Source organism: Pipistrellus kuhlii, unplaced genomic scaffold (genome assembly GCF_014108245.1).
Source record: "Pipistrellus kuhlii isolate mPipKuh1 unplaced genomic scaffold, mPipKuh1.p scaffold_m20_p_7, whole genome shotgun sequence".
Taxonomy (NCBI): domain Eukaryota; kingdom Metazoa; phylum Chordata; class Mammalia; order Chiroptera; family Vespertilionidae; genus Pipistrellus; species Pipistrellus kuhlii.
The window spans coordinates 24,859,521-24,874,106 of NW_023425573.1; the positions used below are offsets into that span (position 1 = coordinate 24,859,521).

General features: G+C 38.2%; 1 protein-coding gene across 7 annotated transcripts in view; it reads left to right on the plus strand.

The window, feature by feature from the left end:
* Positions 1 to 14,586, plus strand: part of CAB39 (calcium binding protein 39) — a 71,429-nt gene that overhangs the window by 34,535 nt on the left and 22,308 nt on the right. The window lies entirely within an intron of this gene.

The following is a 14,586-nucleotide window of genomic DNA, read 5'->3' on the forward strand; positions in this document are numbered from 1 at the left end:
CCCAGTGCTGCCCAGGGCCCGGAGGTCATCTGGGACCTGCCCTTCCACACCAGACACTCAGGCTTTGATCACCTGCCAGATCTAGAGACCACACTTGTGCACGAATTTCCTGCACTGGGCCTCTAGTGGAAAAATAAAAAATCTAATCACTAAATTAAAAACCATGAAAAGCACTTTGATATCATACGAAAGACTGAAAAGTTTAAAGTTGTTCCATTAAAACTAGAGTGTTTGCTATGGCTTGTTATTTAGCTTTGTCTGGAATTTATGTCCGAAGCATAAAAAAATGGTTTAGAAATAAAAAACAGTTTTTACAAAGAGAGAGGAAAATTACTATACAAAACACGAGAATCAATGCAAAAATTAGAGCAGCTAAATAAATAGAAAATTCATAGCTTTCTTAAATACCAATCAGAACTATCTAGAAATTATTTTTTAAGCATTTCATTTATGATAGCAACAAAAATGTATAAGATGTCTGAGAAAACTTTCATCAGAAAGTATGCAAGAACCTTTATGAAAAAAATTGTAAAACCTTATTCAGAGGCACAATGAATACTTGGTCTGTGTTATCAAATGGAATATAGTTAAGATGCCATTTCTTCTCACATTAATCTTTAATCATTCAAATCACAGGATCTTTTTTGTAATTTGACAAAAATGATTCTGAAGTTATGGAAGAATAAAAACAATAGCTCAAAGTTATGGCAGAATCTAAGAAATAGGAATTCTACTTTGTTTTAAAGTAAAACACATACTTTATATATCTACTCTTCATCTTCTCCTAATGGTTAATGAAACTCCAACCTTCTAGTTGTTCAGGCCACAGTCTTGACTCATCTGTGACTCTTCACACTTCCCAAGTCCAATTATGAGCAAATCCATCTACTTTATCTGGGAGGAAAAATAAAAAAGCCAGAATCTAACCAGTTACCAGCCTGGTCTGAACTGTCATTATCTCTGTTCTGGATTATTGCATTGACCTCTTCTAATTGGTTGGTCTTTTAAAACATGAATCAAATGATGTTTTCTTTAGGGTAAAAGTCAAAGTCCTTCCAAGGGCTCGAACTAAGTTCTACAGGGCAAATCCTGCCTAGGCCTGTCTTTGTAAAGGCTCATGAGCTAGAAATGATTTCAACATTTTTAGAGGGTTGAGTTAAAAAACAAAGAAGAATAATGCAAACTTAAGTGGCCTGTAAAGCTTAAAATATTTACTGTCTGCCCTTTTACAGAAAAATAAATGCCGACCCTTGGCCTATGGCCTCAACGATTCCTTCTTTTAGTACTCCCCCCTACATTGGCTTCCTTTTCTCACACACTCTAGTCACACTCTTGTCTTCAGGTTTTTGTCCCTTTGCCTAGAATGTTCTTTCCCAGCTTACTCCCTTATTGTTTTCAAATGTTTGCTCAGTGTCACGCTTGATCCAACAATCCCCTGTGTAAAATGCAGCCCTGCCCTCTGACATTACTGCTCTCACTGATCTTGCTCTGTTTACCTACTTAGCACTTACTATTTTTAATGTACTTAACGGTGTTTGTTTAATATATCTGTTAGAATATAAGCCTTCCAAAGAAAGAGCTCAATAACTATTTGTATTTATTCAAGTAGAATACAAAGCAGAACTAACATGAAACATTGTCACTTTAGGATTCTTCTGATTTCTTAATTTCTACTGAATAGAATAAAACAGTTATTGGAATATTGTAATGATTTATATGTTGAGTTTATGGCTAGTAAGAGGATATCATAGCCAGGTATGTTCTGAATTTTATGATGCTGGCTAAGTATCGCAGTGAGTTAAATTACTCTTCTCAAGAGTCTATCCTGTTGGTCCTAGTAGCTTTCAGTTTTGTGTTCTTAATTAACTCCCTCTACACTTCAGGATGCTCAAAGGACAGGACTTTTTTTTTTTTTTTTTTTTTTTTTTTTTTTTTTTTTGTATGATTAATTACACCCAGTGGATTTGATCACTGGATTACCCTGAGTTTCCAGTGATCTGTTGCAGGATACCATCCTGAAAAAGCTAGACAGATGGCTTCACTAGCGATTTCTAACAAACATGTAAGAAATCACAATTTCTGTACAAGCTTATCCAGAAGATTTTAATGTTCTTACCTTATTTCATGAGGCCAGGATTATACTAATAGCAAAACCAAAGACATTACAAGAAAACTATAAACTAGTATCTCTCTTGAACATAGATGCAAAAAGTTAGCAAATTGAATCTAACAGTAGGATAATACATCATGACCAAGTGGAATTTATTTCTGGAATGAAGGGCTAGTTTAACATTCAAAAATGAGTCAATGTAATTTATACATCGGTAGACGGGGGGAAAATAAAAAACCGCAGCCTTCATTTTTTATAAAAACTTGGCAAACTAGGAATAGAAGAGAACTTTCTCACCCTAATATAAAGTGCATCCACAGAAACACTACAAGTAGCATTGCACATAATGGTAAAGGCTGAATTGCTTATCTCAAGATCAAGGATAATATAGGAATGTTCACTTTCACCACTTATACTCACCTGTGTATTTGGTGGTTCTAGCCTGTGTAGTCAAACAAGAACAAGAAATAAAAGACATGGAAGGAATTTAAAAAAGTCTTTATCTGTGGATGACATGATCATTTACATAGAAAAGCTAAAGGAATCTATTAAAGCTCATAGAACTAATGGGTGCTTTTACTAAGGTTATAGGTTTCAGCATCAATATATAAAGAGCAATTATATTTCTATAGAATAACAATGAAAAACCCAAAAATGAAATAAGAAAAACACATTTGGAATAGCATCAAAAAATATGAAACACTTAGGGATAATCTGACAAAAGAAGTGAAAGACTTGTACACTAAAAACTAAAATATCACCAGAGATGAAAGAAAGACCTAAGTAAGTGAGAGATAATACCTTGTTTATGGATTTGATGACTCAATATTGTTAAAATGTCAATTCTGTCTAAATTGATTTATAGATTTATTGAAATCCCAGCACACTTTTTATAGAAATTGACAAGTTGCTTCTAAAATTTATATGGAAATGCAGAAGAACTAGAATAATAAAATAACTTGGGGGGGAAACCAAATTGTAGGGCTCACACCATCTAATTGCAAGAAATATAAAGATACAGTAATCATAAGTGTGTGGTATAGACTTAAAGACAGATGTATAGATCAGTGTAACACAATAGAGAATCTAGAAATAAACCCACATATAGGAAGTTTTTGACAAAGGTGCAAATGCAATTCAATGGAGAAAAAATAGTTGTTTTAACAATTAGTGCTGAACCAATTTGATAGCCACATATGCCAGAAAGTCCCATACCTCATGCCATACATAAAAATTAACTCAAAATGGATCACACAACTAAACGTTAAACCTAAAATTATAAAGCTTCTGAAAGAAAACAGGAGAAAATCTTTATGGCCTTGGGTTAGACAAAGGATATTTAGACATGACACCAAAGCATTTATTATATAAAAAGCCTGTGGTTGGAGAAACCAAGATGGCGGCATAGGTAAACACCTAAACTGCAGCCTCGCACAACAATTTCAAAAATACAACTAAAAGACAAAACGGACATCATCCAGAACCACAAGAAAGGTGGCTAACTGGAAATTCTACAACTAGAGGGAAAGAAAACCACAAGGAAAATCAGAGGAGCTGTAAAAGCCTGAGTTATGGAGACAGGCGCTCGAGTGCGGAGAGGACAGAGCCGGAATGGAGGGGGCGGCTGAGTACCTGGCTGGTGTTCTCTAGAGGGAACGAGATAAAAGCTCCAGGCTGCGTTGAACCCCAGCTCTGACTGCACTGAACCCCATATATTTTTAAAAGAATTGTGTATATTACAAATAGATAGGAACGCTGCCATACCTTTTTTAAATAATTTGAAAACTACTTTTCTTATACCTTTGGGGGAAAAAAGGTTTCTCTTACAATTTTTATTTTTAGATATTTGGGGCATGAGGGTGAAATTGAGTGGGTGGGGTGGAATTTGTTCTTTCATTGCTGACAGCCACACAGGTCTGGTATACGAAGTGGCTATTTATACACTCTTTGCCCACTGCATGCTATATAAAGAAGGTATGGCTGCCTCGCTCAGCACACACTTGGTTCCCTTCAGCACTGTGAATGTGTGTGTTCACAGTGTTGAATAGCTGTATTCACTCATTTCAGGAGAGAAGTAAGTTTGCTGGCATACTTAAGAGGGGGAAGGGAGGAGTCTTTTCATAGGGTGGCCATTTAACAGTGACTCATGGTTACTAAACTTGTTTAGAGTAATCTTGAACACCAGAAGGTTATTAATAGGTTTTTTTTAGTCCATGATCTTTCAGCTAAGAAGAATACTCAGATTTTTTTCCCACAGAGTGTCGTGTGTGCCTGCACGTGTGTGTAGGACTTCTTTTTAAAAGTTAATACAGGAATTTAAAAAAAAAAAAAGTTAATACAGGAATTAATATGTTGGGAGAATTGCTCTCTTTATATATTTGGCACCAACAATATTTCTCAGGTTACTTTTAGATTCCATCTCACATTCTTTATCTTAATTTACTTTGATTTAAGAACTTCCTTTTTCCACTGAGATCATCTAATAGTTTTTTGAGGATGAACTGATATTAGGCATTACATATAGATTGGTATATATATATTCAGAGAGCTCTTGTTTAAATTGATTCTTTTCTAAAGAGTAGGTATGAAGAAATAAATAATAAATTATCTAAACCTTCCCCATCCCCCCCAAAATTTGGGTTTTTTTGAGGCATTTCTCATTAATAACTACTTACATGTAAATTATAATAAATTTGATTATATAAGCTAATGGTGAACAGAAACGTGGAATTTTTTCCTAAATAGGTTATTTTAAAATGGTTTCTAAAAACAACTTTATACACAGTAATTCCCGTCTCAATTATGAGAATTTTATTATGCTGAGTTGCATATGTACATTATTTAGCAAGAGAGTCTTTTGCAAAAAGTGACAATGCAAGTAATCTTTTTTGTAAAAGATTCCAAACTTGATTGAATCCACAGAAATTTTAGTGCCCCCATATATTGGAGCAGATAGATGGGTACTAGGATCAAAAGTTTTTCCCTGTTCTAGTAGTTTATAATCTAGGAGAGGAAATAAGTATATTTTGTGGGAATCAAAAGGATGAAGCAGTCCGTACCTCTTCAGAGACAGCATTAAGTTTAAAGAGACATTTGAACTGGATTTTAAGGTGTTTGGCAGGCAAAGAATGAGAAGGAACAGAATGTGAAACAGCCTAAAATCTGGCATATTCAGAAGAACAGGGACAAGTTCATGGTGACTTTATAGAGGTGATAAGATATAAATGGTGGAAAGTGAGGCTAAAATGTAAGTTGTGGTAGACTGAAAAGAGCCTTGCATACAGCTTAAAGATATACTGAGAGAGCTGAAGAAATCTTCTGTTGTTTTACTTTCTTTTAAGAATTTATTTTTAAGTAATTATTCATTCAGAGGAGTTGCACAAAAGTACAAAGGAAACTACTGTCTACCTTTTACCCTGTTTACCTCAATGGTAACATCTCACATAACTATACAATATAAAGACCAGGAAATTGACATGAGAACAGCCCACAGGCCTTATTTACATTTCATCAGTTTTATAAATATACTAGTGGCCCGTTGCATGGATTTGTGCACATTAAAAGGAAATTAATTAAAAGGTGGCTGGTGGAGTGAGACTGGGTGAGATGAGTCAGACATGCCCTGGAGCCAACCTTCCAAGGTCCCTCCCCCCCTGGCCACACCTGGGTCAGTGCTGTGGCTCAGAAAGAGCATCTGCGGAGTGAGTAGGAGTCCCTCCAGCAGGTGGGGTTCCTCAATCAGGCCTATCAAGATCCCTGAGGGATCCCAGAGTGCAAGAAGGGACTGCAAAGTTGCTGTCATACAGAGTGTGGAAGTGTGCACTAAACCAGATTTGGGGCCAACAGTGCCCCAGCAACAACATAACCCATGGCCGAAGGTGAAATTGCATGGTCCCACGAAGAAGTGGGCTCCCTCCTCTCTAGTTCTGGGGTGCGTCACCTGAGAATTGCTGCTGCCAAGTCACCTCAGTCTGCATCTCCTGCATTGAGCATCTGCCCCCTGGTGGTCAGTGTGCATCATACCTACCGGATGGTAGGATGGTCACTTAGCTTTTTTTTAATACACACACCCACACACACACACACACACACACACACTAGAGGCCCAGTGCATGAAATTCATGCATGGGGGGTGGGGGGAGTCCCCTCTCAGCCCAGCCTGTATCCTCTCCAATCCAGGACCCCTTAGGGATGTCCAACTGCCGGTTTAGGCCCTTCCACAATCTAGGACCACTGGCTCCTAACTGCTTGCCTGATTGCCCCTAATTGCCCCCCCTTTGCTGACCTGGTCACCCCCAACTGTCCCCTCCTTGTCAGCCTGATCACCCCAACTGCCCTCCCTGCAGGCCTGGTCGCCCCATGCAGCCTGCTGTACTGTTGTTTGATCACCCCTCATTAATCCCCCTGCCCACCTGGTTGTCTCACGCAACCTGCTGCTTAGTTGTTTGGTCACCCCTCACTGCCCACCCCACTGCCAGCCTGGTCACCCCTAACTGTCCCCCCTGTGGGCCTAGTCACCCCACACAGCCTGTACAGTCATCTGTTTGGTTGCGATAGTCGCTTAGGCTTTAATTATTATATTGTAGATTGATGTATATGAGTGTATGGGTAGGTAAGGAGCTCTACCCAGCTTTATCAGTGATAGCTATGTGGTTTCTTTGTAACCACTATCGCATTTGACATTCAAAACTGTTCCATCACCACAAGGCCCCCTCTTGCTATCCCTTTATAACAACACTGGTTTCCTCCCCCACATCCCTAACCCTTGCTAGCAACCCCTAATCTGTTCTCCAAATTTGTAATTTTGTTACTTAAAGAATGTTTTTTAAATAGAATCATGTAGTAGGTAACCTTTTAAGACTGGTTTTTTTTCACTCAGCTAAATTTCCATGAGACCCATGCAAGCAGTGTATCAGTAATTCCTTTTGATTGCTGAATAGTATTCCATTCTCTGGATTTACCACATTATGGTTAGCCATTCACCTGATGGAGAGCTGGACTATTGCCAGTTTTGGACTAATACAGATAAAGCTACTATGAACATTTTTATACCAGTTTTGTGTGAACTTAAGTTTTCCTTCCTCTGTGATAAATGCCCAGAATACTATCTTGGGTCACATGGTAAACACTTGTTTTGTTTTGTAAGAAACCACCAAACTCTTTTCTAGAGTGCTATGCCATTTTACATTCCTATTAGCAATGATTCAGTCAGAGATGAGATGAGATTAGAAGTGTGTCTGGGAAGATGGATGTAATGGCAGAAGACGAACTTGCTAAGAGAACTCTAGTGACAAGGAAAACTAAGGGTAAGAAGGAGGAGCAAGATATGAGAAGATATTTCTGAGGGACAATTGAGAGGATTTGATGGTTGTCTACAATTAATTTCAGGTTCACGAACCCTTTGGCCTATCTTCTCTACTCACCATGTATTGTCTACAGTATGAGTCAATAAACTGTGGACCAAGTCAGCCTATTACCCGGTTTTGTTAAGAAAGTTTTATTGGAACACAGCCATTCCCATTCATTGACCTGCGGTCTATGGTTGCTTTCCTGTTGCAGTTGCAGAGTTGAGTAGTGACAGAGACCATATGACCCACAAGTTTGCTACCTACTTATCTAGAGAAGCATGATACTCTCATGAGACAGATAGCAGGAATTCTTATTTTGGTTAGAAATGGGGGCAGGCAGGGAAAGTAAGTATATGTTTTGCTTTTAAACTTAATGTTCCACATATATGCAAAGAATGCTCTAGAGTAGGGGTGTCGAACTCAATCAGAGAAGGGGCCAAAATCTAAAATCCAGCCTAAATCGCGGGCCGAATGGTTTACTGAACAGTCATAAACTGTCATTGTGATGGAAACGCAGCGGAGTGCAGTGATGACAGCGCGGTGCGGGCCACATTGCAAGGCCTGGCGGGACGGATTTGGCCCGCGGGCCTTGTGTTTGACACATGTGCTCTAGAGAAATAGGTTCCAGATACTTTTTCTCCCTTCATTCACTTTCTTAGTTTTACTTTATTCTAATTTGTTTATTGGGATTCTACATAAGATTTTTACTTTGAAAAAAAATTATGGCAGGCAGGAGTAGGAATAGGATATCAGTGACCCACAAAGCTCTTAAAAACTACTGATTTAGACTACCTCTGGCATCTCTTTCAACACTTAAGATGCTATGATTCCATACTGCAGCATCACTTCTAACTTAGTATTTCAACACAGAATTTATTTTCTCTACCCCAGCATTGGTCTCTCTCTTCTTGATTGTTTTTAAAGTGTTGTCTCTATATCTCTGGCTTAAACCTAAGAGTCATCAGATTCTTTCTCTCTTACTTCAGCATCTGTTTGCCAAAGCTCTGTTTATTTGAAATCATTGGGGAGGGTGGGGGGGGGGATGAAATGTTCAACTTTTTCCTCTTTCCTTTTTCATAAGCACTCATTAGTACAACATAGGTAATGTGGAATAGTGTGTGTGTGTGTGTGTGTGTGTGTGTGTGTGTGTGTGTGTGTGTGTGAGAGAGAGAGAGAGAGAGAGAGAGAGAGAGAGAGAGAGAGAGAGAGAGAGAGAGAGAGAGAGACACTAACATCTCCCTGAAGGAAATGGAGAAATTTTGAAATAGTTGCTACCAGGAGTTACTGGTTTTAAATCAATCTAGTTTGAAGGAATGTTTCTGACTGGATTGAAGGCACTCGGACAGCATGAATTTCAGTGAACCAAGAGTGCTCAGGTGTGTCACTTTTTGTACAGTGCTGAGAACCTGGGAGCCTAAATAGGAAAAGTTTTTGGTAAAGGATATCCAATGTTGATTAAGGGATCAGGAGACCTGGAACTGAGAACATGGCAGCACTGAAACATGCGGTCTTAGCAGGACAGGTAACACGGTATTAGGAGCCCAGTGGATTAGGTGACATGATGATCTCAGCAGCTTGAAAAGGATACAGTGTTTGGAGGCACTATAAGTGTGAATAGCTGACTCAGTAGGTGTGAGGGGACAGACAGGAAGGTGACAGATAAGGAGGATGTGGTCAGAGAGGCAGAGACCATACTGACATGATGCAGACAGGCCAGAGATGGGGGACTGGACAGGGTGATTAGGGTAAATGCTGGCAAAGGGAACCAGGTCAAAATTAAACAAGGTCAAGTTTATTTGTTCTGTGTGTGGCATCTTCAGCCCATAAATACTTGCTGTGTTGCCTTTTTTCATGCAATAATTGATTTCTTAAGTTTTTCTGATTATCTCTTAGTAATATTTGAACAGTTTTTTAAAGCTTTTGCTTAACTTATAATTGTTCATATAGTGGGAACAAAAATTATTGAAATGTGAGTTTTAATCTCTTATTAGGACTGCTAATAAAGTTGATGAATTTTCGTTTTTCTTTTATATCATGCTGTTGATTATTTTATAAATGGTGACTAACTATGGAAATGACCAGGTTTGGAAGTCTCTTGTCCCCAATGCTATCATCTATTTCTGAATCATTTGAGTCAGGCTTTGTACTGTTAAGACCCATTCCAGTCTTTAGCTTTTTATTTTGCATCATTTGTGGCATTCTTTTTTAAGGTTGACCTACTTAACATATCTGTGTGTGTGTGTGTGTGTGTGTGTATATATATATATATATATATATATATATATATATATATATATATATATATGCCTAATATGCAAAGTGTCTCCTTGGGAGTTTGACCGACCGGGAGTTCGATCGCTCGCTATTACATGTACTGACCAGTAGGGCCTAGGGACCCTACCTATGCATGAATTTCGTGTACCAGGCCTCTATAGCATTGACATAAACTTAGTTACTTGTTACAAATATTAAAAATTATGGGGGTGTCTTAAGGGGATGAAACAGAAGTAGAAGATTAGTACAACATAGCACTTTGTTATATTTGTCTCATTCTTTTTATCTTTTTGCTTTTTAAAAAAACAAAAGGTGAATTGTAAAGCATTCAAATAAATCTGAAATAGAGCAAGTGAAAGATGAAAGTATTATTCTTACCCTTCTCCATAGACAGACTATACTGTCAAACTGGTTTTCCTGTGAGAACACAGGGAGGTTCCTAGCTTGCCACTTAACTCTGTCAGGTAAACTCCCTTAACTTTGAAAGATGAGATAGAGGAGCTGGAGAACCAGGATACAGGCTTTATTAGAGGAGAAGACCCCTGCCGGGCTACTTTCCAAAGGGAGAAAGAGCATATGTGCAGGGGTGAAGGCCCCTTTTGAGGGAAGGAAAGGGAAGGGATGAGGCTTAGGGTACTTGGCACACGCTGATTGGTGGTTTCATATAAGGCACATAATTAGGGACTTAGGAATTGGAGGCTTGGGGTATTTGGCAGGTGCTGATTGGTGGTTCAATGTACAATCAGGTGCTAATTGGTGGTTCAATGTACAGTCCATATAAGGTGCCTTATATGGACTGTACATTGGTGTTCAGGAATGTCCGTGCTGCAGGTGGAGTTTACGTCATGCTCTGTCCATCAGTTGAGGGAAGGGAGTTCCCTCAACTTAGGTGTTCAGGAATGTCCGTGCTGCAGGTGGAGTTTACGCCATGCTCCGTCCATCAGTTGAGGGAAGGGAGGATCTATCAAACTTTCTCAGAGAGAGGTTTCAAGGTGTCTTTCCTTTAGGTCCTTGTATCGATCGATACTACATCTAGGGGGAATTCATTGACTTACAGTGTCACACATTTCTTTACATATGAATTTTATATGCCAGTGATCAAGTATGCTGATGTTCAACCCTTCTTCATGCATGTGGAGCACCTGCAGGCACTGGGCTCCTAACAAAAGGAAGCAGACATTAATTGAGAATCACAAGGTAAAGCAGCATTACATACAACTAAAGAAACACTATGAAAAAGTACATGGTGGTAGGAGAATGTGTGATAAAATTTACCTAGAAAGACTTCTCTGAGGAAGAGATCGTTGAGCTGAGCATTGAAGGCAGAATAGGAGTTGGCTAAGAGGTGGGGCAGGGTAAAGAACATTCAAAGCATAGGGGACCATATGTGCAATGATTCTGAAAGGAGACCAATGTGACCAGAGGAGTAGCAAAACAATAGTCGGGGAGTAATTGTAGTGCAGGTATAAAGTCAGAAAGGTAGGATCAGACCATGAGTGTTTTTATGGACCTTTTTAAGAAGAAATTTTCTTTATCCTAAGAGCAGTCAGTAATTTAAGCATTATAAGCAGAGAGAATGACAATCATATTTGCGTTATAAAAAGATCATTGTAAGTGTTGTAAGTGTGGTGTGGAGAGTGGTTTCTAAGGGATTCAAGGAAATGGTCAATAGGCTACTAAGTAGGCCAACTAGGTAGTAGTTATGGGGACTCTAACTTGGGTAGTGATAGTGGGGATGGGGAAGATAAATAGATGGAATAGGGGAACTTTGTGATGAATAATATATTGGGACAGGGTGGGGAAGAAGGAATAGTTGAGGATGATTCCTAACTTTTAACATGTATACTCACATCAATAGTGGTATCACACCCTAAAATAGGGAGCAAGGGAAGAATACCAGGCATTGGAGCAAGATCATGAGTTGTTTTAGATATGTTAGTTTAGAGGGGCCTTAAGACATCCAAGTGGAGACATTTTGAGTAGGCTGCTGGATGTACTAGTAAAAGAACTGGATTAGAGATAGGAATCTGTGAGGCGTCTGCATTGAGGTGTTAATTAAAGCTGTGGGTGTGGGTGAGATCACTTAGGGAGAGATGATAGAATGAGAAGAGGGCCTTATACCCTGCCCCGAGGAATTCCAATATTTAAATGGTCTAGTCAAGGAGGCTGATCCAAAAAGGAGACAGGAAGGAAAAAATTAGGGTGGTGGTGAGTCACTGAGGACAAGGGAGGGGTGGTTTTAAAAGAAGGGTATAATCAACAACTGCAAATGCTGCCAAGAGCTCACATGTAATGAAGACTTGCATTTCATGGCAGGCAGGTCATTGGTAACTAGGTGTAGAAGTCACATGGGTTTGGATTGAAGAGTGAATAGGAAAGATATGTGGACTATAGCAAAACGGTAGATGTTATGGGGGGCAGTGACTAGAAGGGGATTATGAAGTCAAAGGAGAGTTTGATTTTTGTTCATGGGAGTCTTGATCACATTTTAAGTTGAAAGGGGAGTTGACAATCTAGGAGATGAGATAACTGACAGGATGAGTTCTGAGAAGGCAGGAGATGGATGGAGTCCAGAAGCAGGGAGGATTAACATGGGGAGGTGAGTGAACTAGTTAGCAGATGAGGGAATTCCATTAGTATTTCCTCCTGACCCATAATGTATGTGACAGGAAAGGTAAGAAGAGGAATTTAAAAGTGAATCCAATTGGGCTTTTATTTCAGAATTAGCATAAGTAGCTTTCTATTTCCTTGCTTCTCCCCTCTCTGTTTTGTTTTGTTTTTTTAATAATATATTTTATTGATTTTTTACAGAGAGAGAGGGAGAGAGATAGAGAGCTAGAAACATCAGTGAGAGAGAAACACCCATCAGCTGCCTCCTGCACACCCCCCAGTGAGGGTGTGCCCGCAACCAAGGCACATGCCGTTGACCAGAATCGAACCTGAGATCTCTCAGTCCACAGGCTGATGCTCTATCCACTGAGCCAAACCAGTTTTGGCATCCCTTCCCTGTTTTTTTAAACAGTTTTGTTGAGACATAACTCATATATATAATTCACCCATTTATAGTGTATAATTCAGTGGTTTTTAGTTTATTCACACATAATGTGCAACCATAACCACAGTCAGTTTTAGAACAGTTCATCACCTCCAAAAGAAACCCCATACTCTGGCTATCACTCACCTCTCCCCTTTCTTATTCATCTTTTGCTCTCAGAAGAGAGCCTAGAATATGATCTAAATTAGATTTAAAACCATATGATTTCAGAGAAGAGTATAAAGTGAGGCATATGAAGGATTGCTATGAGCCTCAAAACCAGAGAAGCAGAGGGGACTGAGACCTACTACTTAAGGTCACTGGTGTGAAATCAACAGAAAATAGACTCAGGAAGCCTATTAAATGTCATATGCTTCCCTGTCAAAGAGAATATCTTAAGAATTAAAATTAGTAAAATTAAGTTGAAAAAGCACATATAACTAGATTTAAGAGAACATTTACTATTAATAAATGATTTGATCTACTGGCCCAGAAAAGGTACAATCTGGGATACTTAAAAATTTTTTTTAATGTTTTTATTGATTTCAGAGAGAGAAAGGGTGAAGGAGAGAGATTAGAAACATCAATGATGAGAGAGAATCATCCATTGGCTGCCTCCTGCACAAATACTTTGGCTTTTATAGCCTTTATGTTTTTCACATATCTTTAGTACTCTACTTGAGTCTCCTTTGTTATTACCTATAACTCTTTGTTTTTTTTGTGTTTGTTGTTGTTTTGTTTTGTTTTGTTTTTTTAGTGGTTCCTTTAGGACTTACAGTATATAACTTTAACTTATTGCAGTCTGTCTTCAAGAAATATTATTCTGCTTCATATATATAATAAGAATTTTACAACACTATATCTCCATTACCCACATTTGAGTTGCTATTGTCACATATTTTTGTTCTGCATGGGTCATAACCTCAGAATACAATTATTTGTGTTTTAAACAGCCAGTTACCCTTTAAAGACATTTTAAAAAATAATAGGGAAATATCTTCAATGCTCTTTATTCCTTTGTATATGTGCAGGTTTTCATCTTGAATTATTTTTCCTTCTGCCTATAGGACTTCTTTAATCATTTCCTATTAGTGCAGGTGACAAAATTCTCCAGCTTGTCTACTTATCAGCAACTCTTTATTTAGTTTTGTTTTGGGAACAATATTTTCACTAGGTATAGAATTATAAGGTAATTTTGTTTTGTCTTTTCCTAGGACTTTAATGATGTTCCTCCACTATCTTTAGTCTTGCTTCATTTCTATCAATAAGTCTGTTGTCATTATTTGATTTGTTTTCTAGTGTTCTTTTCCCCTCTGGTTGCTTTTAAATTTTCACTAAATTAAGGTAATTTGATTATTCCATGGCTTGGTGTAGTTTTCCTTCTGTTTCTTATGTTTAGGATTTTTTTTAAAATTTATTGGTTCTGTGGGATTATATTTTTCATCAGATTCGATAATTTTCAGCCATTATATCTTCATTTATTTTGTCTATCCTTTCCCTCCTTTGGGAACTGTAAGTACACATGTATTAGACTGCTTATAGTCTTCCTATAACTCACTGCTGTGCTGTCTCTCCTCACCCCTCTGTGTTTCATTTTGGACAGTTCTTATTGCTCTATCTTTATGTTTACTAGAGATTTCTTCTGCAGTGTCTAATCTGCTGTTAAATGTATCCTTTGATCCAGTGTAATTTTTACTTCAGACATTGTAGTTTTACTTCTAAGTGTTTGATTTGGGTCTTTTAAAAAAAAATGTTTTCCATACCTTTATTTATTTTTCCCCAAAACATATGGACTAAAGTTATAGTAACTTTTTTTTAAA